Below are 15039 nucleotides of genomic sequence, written 5' to 3'. Positions count from 1 at the left end.
AATGGGCTTCTTTTAACTGAAAGACCATTTTCAATAGAATAATCTTTAGTTTATATTCGTGAATATATAAGCAAGATCATAACCTTTAGGTATCAGTGTTTCCATTTTAAGTAACGGATGTACAAGGTGACACCAGAGAACAAAAGTAGCAATATACTTGAAACAAGCAATTATTATAGAAAGAAAAATATTTCACTCCTTTTTGAAATACCAAATTTAAATGTCATAGAAATAAGTGTAGAAATAAAGAACTGTAGAGTTAATTTGAATGCATGTTTCCCAATGCAACGTATTCATTTATACCCATACAATCTGGGGTGAAACAAAACAAATAAACAAACAAACGACAAATGAGTTGAGTTCAAACAGTTTGAAAATTATGGTAACCCCACACATGTGAAAGCAGAAGTGTGCTCCAGTATTCTCCCAGGCAAGTGGATTAGGCAAGTGCATCCCCAGGCCCTTTAGGGTCATGCTGTGCATGTGAAGCACCAGTCTTCTCAGTTAACGAACAAAAATGGTTGTGCCACCTGGCGATTATAAGGTGAAAAATGATGATTCCAAAGCACGAGCTGAGAAATTCTGGATTCCTAAGATCTCTATCCGGGAGCCCAAGGGAACAATGCTATTCTCCTAACAAGACAACATGTCACTTGTCATTTTCACTGACATTCTCTGTCACTGCAGCATGGAGGTTTCAGACACAATAAGATGTCTAACAACATCCTATTCAACTAGCTATAAAACGTCTCAGTAGAAATGCTTGTATTTAACTGTTTTCTGCTTTCATTTCTGATATAGCAATAGGTATAACTGACCGACAAAAGCTCCCAGGCACTCTAAAGAATAGGGAATAGCATAAAGGGATCCTCATCCAGATGGTTTCAGAATTGATTATTTCAAAGATTGTGTCTTCCCAATTGTCACTAAAGAATGATTCATAACACGAGTACCATACACCACACAGGGTCAGCTAATGAGAAAATTAGTTGACTTTAGATCATCACTAGGAAAATACTAAAGGGAAATAAATTTAAAACACGCACGAGGAAGTAAGACATTGCTTCTGGTGAAGAACAAACTTCGAGTGACCATTTTAGAGCATTAGGAAGACATCTCAGCATTCCATAATTAACCTCTGTGAAGTTCTAAGTAATATAGACTTTCAAACTAAGGATTTTAGGGAGTTAAAGCATACACATGGAAAAAAGAGGAGTTCAAGGTTACTGTGGTAAAAGCATCCCTTTATGCTTCTGGATATCTTTTCCATGCATGAATAACAACAATGCCCTAAGTCTGACTAATTTCAAATCTCGAACATTTGCTAAAAGTGAAATAAATAAAAAGCAAGACCTGTGAACATGTCGAGTGACTCAATGTCCTTATTACAACGTGTATTGTGAAGTGTACCTGGAATGCATGCGTGTTCTTCCTTGGGTGCTAACTCTTGATCAGGAGAAGCATCTTTGGTATCCTGAATGGAAATTAAAACAAGATGATTAATAGGTAAGGAACCATTTACACAAACGTAGTCACTAACTAAAGGTAACAGTGTGGAAGTTTTATATGAAAGTTATTACCTTTAAATGCCGATGTTTTGTTGCAGAAACTAAAGGGCAAAGTGAACACAATCAGTGGCATGTAAACATGACAAAACTAATCTCACACATTTATATGGATTCAGTATCAAGCCAAATTCTCATGCTGGGCTTTAGAAATGGGTGACTTACTTATTTGGGATTGGGTGTTGGTTGTGTTTGCTACAAAAGCAACATGAATGGAATTTGAGTCATCTTTAAAAACGGAAGAAACAATAGGAATATAGCAAAGACAAACCTGCCATGAAGATTGCAAAAGTGATCAGGAGGGAAAAGTACGTTTCGAGATTGAAATGGCAGCAATTATATAATTAGGTTTGACATGCGTGGACTATGGAATAATATGACATATAATATAATTCAAAAGTTCCAGCAAATTGAAAAAAGAAAAGAAAACATAACTCTGGGCTCACACTGAATCCTAGCTCCAACTTGAGAACAATGAGTTCTTACCTCACAGGCCGGCTCAGTACTCACCTACATGAAATGATTGCTGAACACAGGGTCATACAGCAAAGGGTGGCAAAGGAAGGAGATGGTGTCTGGCTATCAATTGGAATACTGCCTGGGGTCTTAAAAGCTTGTACACAAACCAGCAGCCATCTAAGCGAGGAGTCAACTAAGCCCACACGGAAGAAGCACAGCAGCTTGGGTGATCCAAAGACATCAATTACAAAAACTGAGTATAGTGAAGAGAAAAGTATCTGAGCTAAAATTACGAGCACACAATTTGTAGAAGGCTATGGAGGGAAGAGGGAGGCCAAAACTCACCTGCAGAGTATCCAGTCAGACAGAACTGCTGGCAGATCCGCTCTGGTCAAAGGCAGAGTCCGGAGCAGCCTTACCCTCATGCAGAGACCATTGTAATCTCCATTACGCTGGATCAGATGTGGTACTTGGCCTCTTTGTCCTCACCATATACATGAGCTGAATTAGTTCTGGGTGCGAACATCTCAAAGATGTTCCATTATTGAAATTTCTTTCCTGATTCTTGAATGTTGATGGGGGTCTTTTCCCTCACACTCATTATATTTTTGTCTTCAGCCTATTATGATCTTATTCTAAACCCTTTAGTATGATTTGTTTTCCATTGTCATCTGTTGAGTTTCCCAGACGTGAAGCGCCGAAGGAGAGGAGGTAGAATGACAATAACTGATATAAGTGATGATAGTGACTGCATGGGTAGGGGTGGGCACTAGGGTAAGAAAGGGGATTCTGGAGTAAATAATGAAAGCAGGAGGACAAAGAGAGCAGAACAACTCATTGTGATTTCACAACTCAATTTAAAGGCAAGTGATTCATGACAGGGGTTGCTGTAAGATCTATGTGCTGATTGTACAAATGCTCTTGTTATGATTAGACGATTGAACTACTGAATTGTACAATATGTAAATTTTTTCCCAATAAAAATGTTGGAAAGAAGGGACAAATTCTACTATGATTAAAAGCGATCATTCTTTTACCTTCCATTGAAAATAAAACAAACAAATAAACAAGATTTCAAAAGTGAGATTAGGATTTCCATCACTGCAACTGAGAGTAACACTGTCCATAATCCACAATGGGCATATGCTGGTTGATGGAGACAAAAGTCATGGTTAATCTGAGGAGCAAATCATGACCCTGAGAAAGTGGATGTCAAATATGTGTATTAATATGTACAGCAAGCTCATTCTACAGTTAAGGACAGATGACATAGCTATTGGTTTTAAATCATATCAAACAATTAATGAACACAGACCTAATCATCCCCACATAAAACCACTGCTGTCCAGGCAATGGTGACTCGCTGTAAGAGGACACCAAAGGGGGTAAATCTTTCAGGGCACCATTAGCCTGCTCTTTCCCCCTTGGTGCAGTCATGAATTCTGAACGGCCAAACTTACAGTTGGCAGCCTCAAGCTATCGCAACTGCCACCAGGGCTCTTTAGGCCAACTTGTAGGACCAGTGAAATCAAGGCCCTGGAATCTACATAAAGTAAGACAAATTGGATGCAATCAATCAACAATCTGTGCAGAACAGTAGAAATAAAATGGACTATCCCTGTTTCACTATAGACTGTCAAGGCACTCCTTAAAAGTCCTAATACATGTAAATTATTTATTCACTCTTGTTACTGGTGTATGTTACTGAGTAGATTGCAACTCATAATGACCATACTGGTAGATGAGGGAAGGGTTTCCAAGACTGTACTTGTCTTGGTTGCAGAGGACCACATGTTTCCTCTGCGGAGACATGATTGTTTCCAATGGCTGTCCTGCGAAAAACAGCCAAGCTCTTTCAACCATGGTGCAACCAGGCTCCTTTACTCATTAAATAGAATAACATGGGTATTATTAGGTAATAAAATACACGGTCATGCTTGGCAGAGGAACTGTATAGCAAAGTTTTAATGATAGCCATTAATATGGTAATAGCACTTTGAATTGTGAATAATAGCAAATCATTCTCTTTTACTTTTCAGATGGTGTTAATTTAGTCACACTGGAATGTAGTCGTACTTACAATTCTAAATTCAGACCTAAATAGTTAAGCAGTCACATTGTGTTTGAATATGCCATCTCTAACCCTCCACCTAAGGTGTGCCTCTTGTCCCAAAGTTCTCCAAGTAACCCACCATTTACTGTCTGCTGTCAAGTGTGAATACACTTTCTACTAGCCTACAAGAAGAACGCCTCCTCCAAATACTCCTAGCCGTTGCTTTGCTGCTTTGTTTGGACGAAGAAAGCAAATACCGTGTAAAAGAATGGATGGGTGGCAGGTTGGATCAAGGGAGTCAATCCATAGCAAGTTTTGCACAAAATGGTTTGGGAGCGTCATGTGTAGACTGAAGCCAAGAGAGGGACTCAGATTGTATTCACTATGCTTGTTACCTTCTCTGCTCCCTCAATTTTCTGATGGCTCTGCTTTACTCTGGTCATCGACAGGATCATCCCGAGTTACAAACTTGGCTCCACTTTTGTCCTTTACTTTTCGTGCTAAGGTTATCCTTCCACAATTTGCAGATGTTGAATGACTTGTGGTCTGTGCTGGTGGTTTCGATGGAGGCTCATCATCAATGTTAGATTTCATAGAAAGTTTTTGGCTCACACAGGCAGAATGCAAATCTGAAAACTCTGAAAACCAAACATTCACTTATGAGAGGTAAATAATAACATAAATTTGAACAGCTTAGATAAATACACAAATTCTTGTTTCAGTGAAGCGGTCACAAGTCTTCCTCTCCCTTACAGTCAGTCAGTCCTCCATGACAGCTCCCTGCACTTGGCATGTGGTCTGCTTGCTCTACTGAGGCCCTGTATTTGTGCTAGATCAGAACAGACTTAACAGCAACCAACAACACAGGTGCTCTTGATCTATTTAAGCTTAGTAGAAGTTGTCTTTCCTTTTGTCTATACATTATTTTGTTTGATGTCCCTGGGTTCACACAGAACTTTCAATTATTTAGTTTACATTCCATGAAACTTATCTATTAATGCTGCAAAGATTCACACTCTTTCTTCTTAGGAACAAAATTTATGCGTACATATTTAAGGTTGAGTATGCATGAAAGTATATCGTGTATGCTCTAGGACATGACTTTTTAAAGCCATCAATCAACATGCTATTTTAATGAAAGTATTTTATTATATTTGTAAGACTTTTCTTAAATACACAATCTTCAAATTCATTTCTTAAGCTTTGGATTAGCATCATGAATATGTATGAGGTACCATTTAAATATAGGGGAAGTACAAGTTGACACTAGAGATAAAGAATAATATTGTGCTCAGGAATAAGCCATTAATATAGAGAACATTTTTTTCATTTATTGAACATTTTATAAGTGAAAGAAAAACAACAACAACAAAACAAGAATTGTAACAGTAAAGCTTTAAAGGATAGTTCCAAGTGGACAATATTCATTTTACCCCAAAGGAGGCTGTCTAGGTTTTAAAACCCAAATCTATTCTCTTCCAGGGCACTGCACTGATAGAAACCCGTGTGTCACAGCAGAACTTGCTCCGGGGGTTAAAGGCTGCAACATGACCGAAGTCCATCAGCAGGCCCTCTATGGCATCATATGGACAGGAGCCACCAACCTCTCAGTTAGGGAGCAAAAATGGTTGTGCCACCCTTGGAACAACGAGAAAGGATGTACATCTTAGAGGGTAACCTGGTGGTTCTAAAGTATGAGCTGAGAAACTCGGGATTCCCAAGATGTGCATCAGTAAGCCCAAGGGAGACACACGATTCTCATACCAATCCAAAATGTCATTAGACATTTTTACTTTGTCTCTTATAAGTACCCCAGGAAGGTTTTCAGCCACCATGTGATGTTTGATGGTGTCATACTCTAGGAATCAATGACATTTCTGAGTAGGTTCGCTTGCATTTAAACTTTCTCAGCTCCAGTACTACCATAGCAGTAGGGACAACCGGCTTCAACAAAAGTTTCTCGATAAGTCTAAATAATAGTGAAGAGCATAAAGGATATTCTAAGGCTGATCCTACGACTGAAGAGTAGAATGAATTCTTTCATAGTTTGTGTCTCTCAAAGAGCGACTAAGAAAGATGAACAAGTTTCCCCGCATTTTCAATCCATGTACAATACAGCACACAGGTCTGCTGAGGTAGACATGTGGTTGACTTCTGATCATCACCATGAGAATATTGAAATGAAATCAAGTTAAAACACACACACAAACAAGTAAGGCTTTGCTCCTGGAGAAGATCAAAGTCCAGTGAACATTTGAAAGCATCAAGAAAAATTCTCAGCGTTCCATTGTTAACATCTGTGCATTTATAAGACATTAGGATACTCCAAACTAAGCAATTTAGGGGTACAAGTCGACAAATGGAAAAATGAGTTCAATCTTACTATGGTAAAATCTTTTCTCAAACTTCTAGATCTTTTTTCAAACAAGAATAACAACATTGATATGTGCATGGCTTATGTCAACTTTTCAACTGCATTTGCAAAAGTGACATAAATCAGAAACCAGGATCCTGTGAACATGTCAAAGAGCTTCATATCCGTGTTCGTAAGTGAAATGTGTATCGTGCACCGCACCTGACCGGGATGTGTCCACATCCTGGAGTACTAAGTCATTAGCAGGAGTCTGAATGGGAATGAAAACAAGAGGAGTAACAGTTAAGGCACATTTCATACAATCTGGGGTTACTAATTAAAGGAAAGACTCACAAGTTTTATTTTAAAGTTATGACCATCAAATGTAGTTTATTCACAGGAGAATCTACAGGGCAAATTGGACACAATCAATTGCATGCAATATGACAAAAACTAATCACACACATTTATGAGGAATGATTATCAAGCAGGATTCTCATCCTCCTGTACAGCGTACATGCTTTGTATTGGTTGCTTGTTGCTTTGCTTCCAAAGGCAACATGAAAGAAATATGAATCCATCTTAAAATACTGAACTATAGGAATATAGGATTAACAAAGAATGCAATGAAGCTTTCAAACATGAGATGATTATTCTAATCACTGCAACTGAAATTAAAGTGTCCATTAGTAATGTTGACATACTGATTGAGTGGAGGAAACTGGATCTTTCATCAAAGGAACAAATCACGACCCTGATAAAAATTAATCAAAGCTCAAGGCCGTATGTAGAAATGTAGCTCCAATTATGATGCAACAAAATCATTTGTATCATAATCCTACAAATATTTATCACCTTCTTCAATTTGTCCTGTAATTTAATAAGTACCCAGTTGTGTTGACAGCTGCCTTGAATGTATATTTCAGTTCTCATCCAAGTCATAACATATTCTAAATTGATTTCTTGGAGAGCTACTTATAGAATAAGACTTCATAAAAATATTCATTATTTACCACAATATAGGAGGGATACATTTCTTCTATCCTATCATTTAGCCATCATAGTTTTATGATCCACTCATGACAGAAACTTTTTCAAATGCAGGGAAGGAATAATGGACAATACAGTTTCAATGTGAAATATGTTGTTAAAGAGGGGGTAGGGTTAATTACAGAATATTGAGGATTTAAATAAACTTGATGTTTAAAAACCAGTCTAAAAAAAAAGCCAGTCTAGTCTATACTGACAATAGAAATTTTAGTATTCAAGAAAACATTTCAATTATTTTTCCAAATTACCCATGATTAGTTCCTCAATTATTTGGGTATGTTACCTCCCTCTACTATCTAAAATGATTTCCATGTAAAATCTAGATAAAACAATGCCTTTCCTCAATAAGTCAGATTTAAACCATTATCCCAAGATCCTTCTTCCAGACAGCTCCAGGGACATCTAACACCCATGCTAATCAGAGAAGGGATCTGAGGACCAGCAACTTTGGCATCACCTGGTAGCTTGTTCGAAATAAAGAAGTCCAGGCTTCGTGAGTCAGAGTCTGAGTATGATTGTATTATGTCAGCTTCCACATTCCATCAGCTCAACTCTTCCTTCTGGAATCTAACCTTGAGCCTCCTCCCTATTGCATCTCGTGAACTAATTGTGTATTAAAAGTCATAATGTTTATTAATGATACATGAATCAGACTTTACCTCCTGCCTTTCACTCAAACAAGACACTGCTTTTTATTTTTCCCAGTGCCCTTCTTCAGGCATATGTGATGCTGTCCTATGAAACAGAAACTTTTAAAATATATATATATCCCTGACCACACACACTTTGACTCGTCCACTGTAGATGAAACAGCTCTGTATGATCTGGACAGGAACCCTGGGGGCGTGCTGGTTATGACTTGGACAGCTATGTGCAAAGTGGGCAGTTCAAATCCACCAACTTCTCCACAGGAGACGGATGGGGCTTTTCTACTCCAGTATAGACTTAGTCTCTGAGATTCACAGGGGCCAGTCATTTCTACAGCATGATATAGGGTCCTTATGAGCTAACATCTACTCAATGGCAGTGAGATTGGAGTATTTGGGGGCACGTTTAAAGGCTTCATTCCTTCATGAATTCCCTATGTGGGAGCTAGTCGGTGGAAAACTATACCTCAAGTTGTCGACACTTAGAATTGAAATCTCCTTCCATATTCTTCACCCCTTTTCTAATATCCCATGCTTCCTTCTTCTAAAGAAGTATTTGTTATTATCACCTGCTTCTGAGTGCCCCTGGTTTCTTTTCCCATTGTTTACTCATCGTACTCTGTCCTTCCATTCTTCTTCTCCTCCTCTTGACCCCTTTGTTCTTCCTTAACTTACTGACTTTCCATAATTTGGAATTGAAAGTAATAATTTTGTTTCTCTGGTGACGCTTTTCAATTAATCTGTTACTGACACCTTCTCTAAACATCTATCAGGTATCTCCATCATACTTCTTTTTCTCCATTGTACATTTTCTTTCGGCTATCAGAATTTATCAGTACTCATGTCTAAAAAAATATCTCAAATGATTTTTGATACAGCTTTACCTGGTCTTTCTGATATATCTGGGGCTGCAACTAAATCATCAGCATTCTTCTGTGGAGACCTCTTGAGTACACTCTGTTAACATTAATGCCAATAATCAGTTTTACAAGATTACTTATCCTTTGCTGACAGCACCTATTTTAAAAGTAGTTACACTTAAAACTTAGGGAAGCATGAATTGAAAAGCTAAACATTTCAATGATGCATCTCATCTTTGTTTTCCAAATCATGTCTACATTTTATCTTTATTTAGGCATTAATTCTGTAAGCTGAGGATGAAAGTTCAGGGGAAATGTATTTATATAAAAATACTGATTTATGGTAACTCTTTCTATAAACAAGCATCTTCAAGTAGCTAATTGTAGTCTGAATTTCCCCCTTTAAAAAAAGAGCACTTAGGAAAAGTAGGTATCTAAACAAATGCTGTAATAAATATACTTGCTTGATATGGATTTCACTGAAGACAAAGTACTTATACATGACAGTATTTTTAAAAAGTAAAATGCCTGACAAGACACCATAGGGCACAGTATTGTCATGCTGACCATAAACAGGAGATCTTCCATGTTCTTTGATGTAGGCAAACATGGGCTTTAGGAATGTAATTTTTTACCATAAAATACAATGATCTTCAGTAAGAATTTTTACCCTTTAGGTTATATTTAAATACTACCAAGCAAGTACTCTAGTACAACGCATTTTTTTCAACTTAAGGAGCATATGGGGGGAAAAGCACTGAAAGTTTTCATAAAAGGAGAGTAATTTGGAAAATAAGCACTGAAAATGTGTCAGACACTGCTTATGCACATCTTCCTTTCTCCACAAAGCGGGAAGAATGATGATGAGGGTGACACGCATACTTCCCACTTCGGAATCTCCCCAAATGTGAAGAGTAACATGGTGAACAAGGTAGGCAGGATCCGTTGTTCTCATAGGCAGAACCCTCACCGGACGCACTCCTTCCCACCCTAGACATTAGGGAGCTTCAATGTTACACTCTACCTGCCTAAAACCCACCCCCACTGCCATCCCCAGCCACCCCAGAATAATGACTCTCGCAATATTCTGTAACCTCACAGTCTTTGTTTCCTTTGTATGAAGACTTAAAATGACCTGGAAATTTTTGTTGGATTGTTTTTCTGTTCCACCTACTGAAGCATAAGCTCTTGCCTGAATATTCAGTATCTCCCTGCCATGCACATAGTTGATTTTTAATAACAGATATGTATTTCCAGTTCAAACATTTAAAATCTCATCGGCAAAGTTTCAAGTGACAAGTCACCGCACCAAATTTTGTTTTCTCTTTCTTATTCTACGTGCAGAATTCACATGCCTATGAGGCAATTGAAAATACCATGGCTGGCCGCTGGCTTCTTATTCCTCAAGGTCCCATCCTCATTGTTCAATATGCTAAAGACCTGGAACTGCTAGAAGATGGACCTAAGGCGATGCGTCTTTGCATCTCTTGACTGCTGCTTCCATGAGCATTGACTGTGGATCCAAGCAACACAATATCCTTGACCACACTTCAACCTCTCCTCCGTTTCTCATGTTGGCTATTGGTCCAGGTGTGAGGATTTCCGTTTTCCCCTCTTGACCTCACCCTGGTTACAACCCCCTCTCACCAAGCCCCCTCATTCCTTCTTCATTTCTCCTTGCTTTCAGACCCCGGGGACCCTCCTGTGGAAGTCAGATAGCTTGCCCTTGTGCGGAATCTCCATCTCTCTACCTCCTCTCCTCGTCAACTCTCCTTCCCCCCGCTCCCTGTAAGATTTCAGTTCTTATCAGAGGAAGGTTTCCACAACTGACAGGAAGCCTAGGAGCAAGTCTCTGTGTCTCCCTCTCCCCTACATGGGGAACTACTTGTACATGGGGCACACCTCTGCCTGATCACCCCTGCTTTAAATCCCCTCTCACCTCCAACCACCAGTCTCCCTGTTCTCTACTCCTGGGAAACTATGCATGGAAATAGGGTCCTGTGGTGTGGTGAGGAACTGCCATATGTCTCCCCTCTGATGGAGGCAACCGTGTCTGTCCTTAGAGGAACATAATCCCTCCACTAACGATAAGCTCCCTGAGAGCCAGAAAGCTGAATAAGCCCAAACAGGGACCCTTTCTTATAGACACAATAATAATCAGTCGGCTTCCCTCTCCCTATAGGATATGGTGCTTATTTTATGTATTTTCCAATACATAAAAATATGTATTTATTATGATGGAAGACCTGTAACTGACACTGTCTGTGATTGTGCCTGGCAATATGCACCTAATCAGTCCCACTGGTCTGAGTGCGACCAGTACACTCTCTAGAGACCCAGGTCTTGTGCCATAGAACACCAGGACAATGAATTCTGGATTTTCAAAGTACACAATATGCTCCAAAAGACACACCAACGGGGTCTATATAAAAGCCCCACTAGGTGTACTAACCTTGACCTCAAATATACCTATAGACTGAGGCCTTAAGACTGAAATCACATGGTGTGTGAGGACATAGAAAATGGCTATACCAAGAGTATTGAATTGTCAGTAGGTGGACACGCATTTACTTACATCTTCAAAGCTGTATTAAGATGTGTACAGATTCCTTTCTATGGAGATGGCAATACTAGTCAACAGAATTACCCAAAAAAAACAACCAAAAAACTTAGGCAACAAGATCAAGTGCAATTGCTACTGAATGTGCAAGGATGAGTTAACAGTAGGAAAAACAATCAATTCAAGTGATCACATAAGCAAAATAAAGAAGAAGAGCCAAATGGTTATATCAATCTAGGCAGAAAAGGCATTTGGGAAAATACGGCATCTCTTCCCAATTACAGCACTCAACAAAGTAAGTGTAGAAGGGAAGTCCCTCAACCTAATAAACACCTTATATGCAAAAGTGGTCGCTTGCAATTCACTGAATAGAGAGACATTGAAATGGCTTCTTTTTTCTTTGAACTAGTACTAGGCAAGGTAGCCCTTTATCAAGAAGCTTATTTAATATAGTTTTGGGTATTTCCGTGAGATTCAAAAACATAAAAAAGAGGAATGTGTCCTCATTGCATAGAAGAAATAAGAATGGCTTGTCTGCAGATGACATGTAATGCTATATATAGAACATACCAAAGATTTGAACAAACCATTGCTCAAACTAATTGAAAATTTGGCAGCATAGCAGGCATTGAGATCAACGTGCAGAAATCACTCAGTCTTCTATTTTAAGGATGATATTTCAAAAAATGATATTCAAAGAGCATTGTCATTTACAATAACTACACAAAAATATTTTTAGGAGTAAATACTAGAGAAACAATAGGTGTATACAAATGAAATTCCAAATTACTCTTTAAGAAATGAAAAAAAGAATTTACCCCAATGGAATATGTTACCATGACCCAAGATATGCACATCAAATATAGCAAAAATGTTATTATTTCAAAAATTACTTTACAAATCCAAATCAATTCTGATCCTAACTCCACCATAATTTTTCAGAGAAATTGGAAAACAAATTGCCAACATCTATGGAAAGGAAAGAAACCCAGAATAAGTAAAACACATTAAAACATTAAAACAAAGTCTGAGGCCTCTCTCTCTCAGACCTGAAAACCTATGTAGCCATCACAATCGCAACAGTAATCACAACTCGTTCAATGACAGATATGAAGAACGATGGATTAGAATTGAAAACCCAGATATAAACCAGTTAACTAAAGGCATCTAAATTTTAATCAAGAAATAAAACACACTAAATGGGCTCAAGACAGTCTTTTCAACAAATGGTGAGGCAAAAACTGGATTTTCACCTGCAAAACAATGAAACAAGACTCCTATGTCACACCATGCGCAAAAACAACCTCAAGAGGGACCAAAGACCTAAATATAAATTACACAATTATGAATAGCATCAATGAAAACAAGGAACAAACTTTGTGACTCTGATACTAGTCATAAAGACACAACCAAACAAAATTTAAAATATCTACACTCACTATAGAAGACACAACAAAGAACCGGAACCTACTCAAAAGACCCCATTCAAGCACAACAACGACTTCATCAAAAGGGTCACTGAGACCACACAGACTGGGAAAAATATTAAGTTATAAAAGCTCATATGAAGGATTAATGTCCAAAATCTGTAGAGGACCCCAACCTGTATTGGGTCCTAAAGTTTTCCCTGTTTTCACTGATGCTCTTAACAAGAAAAATACAAATAAAACACTTAAAAAGCAAGCACAAACACAAATAGACAACGTCCCAAGGATAAATACCGCCCCCCCACAAATGTATGAAGAAATCTTCATGATCAATAGCAACCAGAAAAATACACATTCAAACAAGAATGAGGTATCACTTCACAATGACACTTTTTGCAAAATTCAATGAGACACAAAATAAGAAATGCCCCAATAGCGGGGATGATAAGAATGCTTTTAAGATGCTGGTGAGAATGTAGAATTGTACAGCGGCACTTCTTAAAACAAACACACATCGAAGAACCTCATGATCCAGCAGTCTGTCTCCTGGGAATATAACCAAAAGAAATAACACAAACTGACATATGTACAGATATGTTTATTGCAGCAGTTTTTGCAATAGTGAAACCATGGAAACAGCCCCAAACCCCAAACTCTAGAGGCATGTATCAGCGAGCTATGGAACATTCACACTACAGAATTTTATGCATTGGAAAAAGACAATGACAACTCTCTTAAACACTGTAAGACATGGAGAAAACTGGAGAACATTTTGCTTAGCAAACTGCATCTTACAAAGATACTTATGTCATCCTTGTTATAAGGAAAAGCCAGAAGCAATGTGGTTTACACAAGATGATGACGCCCAGGGATTGGGGTAGGAACAGGGAGAGGGGAGGGTTGAGGTGGGGACAACAATGACAGCAACAATACAAGGGAGTGTTTAGCAAGATAAAAATTAAAATGACTTTATAAAAATAAAAACATCCTCCACACTCCTTTCCCCTGAAATCTAAATATTAGTCTAAGTGGCTAAGAAACAGAGAAAAGTAAAATGGTCTTGAAGGATTTAGTGGCATACAAGTTCACTGCAAACATAATCAAATCAAATAAACGCATCCTCTTTAGCCTATTAACATCCCCGTACACTTAGAGTAAAATTACAAAAAAGTTTAAAGAGATAGTACCTCAGAAATCCAATATGTTTTTCTTTGATGCTCTTCTTGTGATCTTAATCTTGACCTCACCTCTGTAAAACATAGTTACAGAGGCATGAATAAGAACATATACCACTGCGCATCGGAAACGGAAATACAAGTCTATCTCCACTCAGGAAAGTGTCAATCAAGTATAAGGGTTGAAGCGTTGTAGGACAAAGTTGCTGGAAGCAGTAATTGAGAGACTTAGGAAAAGAACTAGCTAATGAATAATATTTAAATGGCATAGACATGTCTGAATCCACTGATTCTCACTTGAGTACATATTAGTAGCATTTAAGCCTAAAATAATTTTCAGGCAGGCACTGACTTACGGCTTGTATTACCTTCTTGTTTTTCATCCACAGCAGTCACTGGGTGTCTTCTTTGCACTGTTGCAGGAACCTTCGAAACAGTAAGTCTGCCTTTGTTTTCTTTTGGTTCTAGCTGTGTTTCTTCTTCCTAGAATGGAAAGAAAGAAAGTCAACTTTGCAAGTAATATATTCACTCCCTCACTCCCTCCCTCAAGCAATCCATCAAGCAGCCACAAGCTGTACCATATACATTCGACACTTTTCCCCTTTGGCTCTTTCTCTTAGTGAGGGAAGCAAAAACCTCAGCCCTGGTCAGGACTGGGACTCATAGCAAGGCTTATAGGACTGAGGAGAACTGTTCTCGGGGTTTCTGAGCCTGTAAGTCTTCAGGGGGGTAGAGTGCCTCATCTTTCTCCTGAGGATTAGATAGTGGTATGGATCATCCACCGATCCTTTGGGTAGCAATCCAATATTTAATGCATTGAGCCATTACTCACTCACTCACTCACTCACTCACTCACTCACTCACTCACTCACTCACTCACTGCTCCGGAG

At 38.5% G+C, this 15039-nt stretch overlaps 1 long non-coding RNA gene across 1 annotated transcript; it reads right to left on the bottom strand.

The window, feature by feature from the left end:
- Positions 1-5453: 5453 nt before the first annotated feature.
- LOC142443400 (uncharacterized) lies at positions 5454-14632 on the bottom strand. Its single transcript, XR_012783513.1, has 4 exons — positions 14518-14632; positions 14162-14223; positions 9012-9084; positions 5454-6701 (listed from the first exon to the last, which is right to left on the bottom strand). It is a non-coding gene; the product is annotated as an uncharacterized LOC142443400 (long non-coding RNA).
- Positions 14633-15039: the final 407 nt, after the last annotated feature.

Source organism: Tenrec ecaudatus, chromosome 3 (assembly GCF_050624435.1).
Source record: "Tenrec ecaudatus isolate mTenEca1 chromosome 3, mTenEca1.hap1, whole genome shotgun sequence".
Classification (NCBI taxonomy): Eukaryota; Metazoa; Chordata; class Mammalia; order Afrosoricida; family Tenrecidae; genus Tenrec; species Tenrec ecaudatus.
The sequence above is the reverse complement of the archived record's forward strand: the minus strand, read 5'-3'. Positions and strand labels throughout refer to the sequence as shown.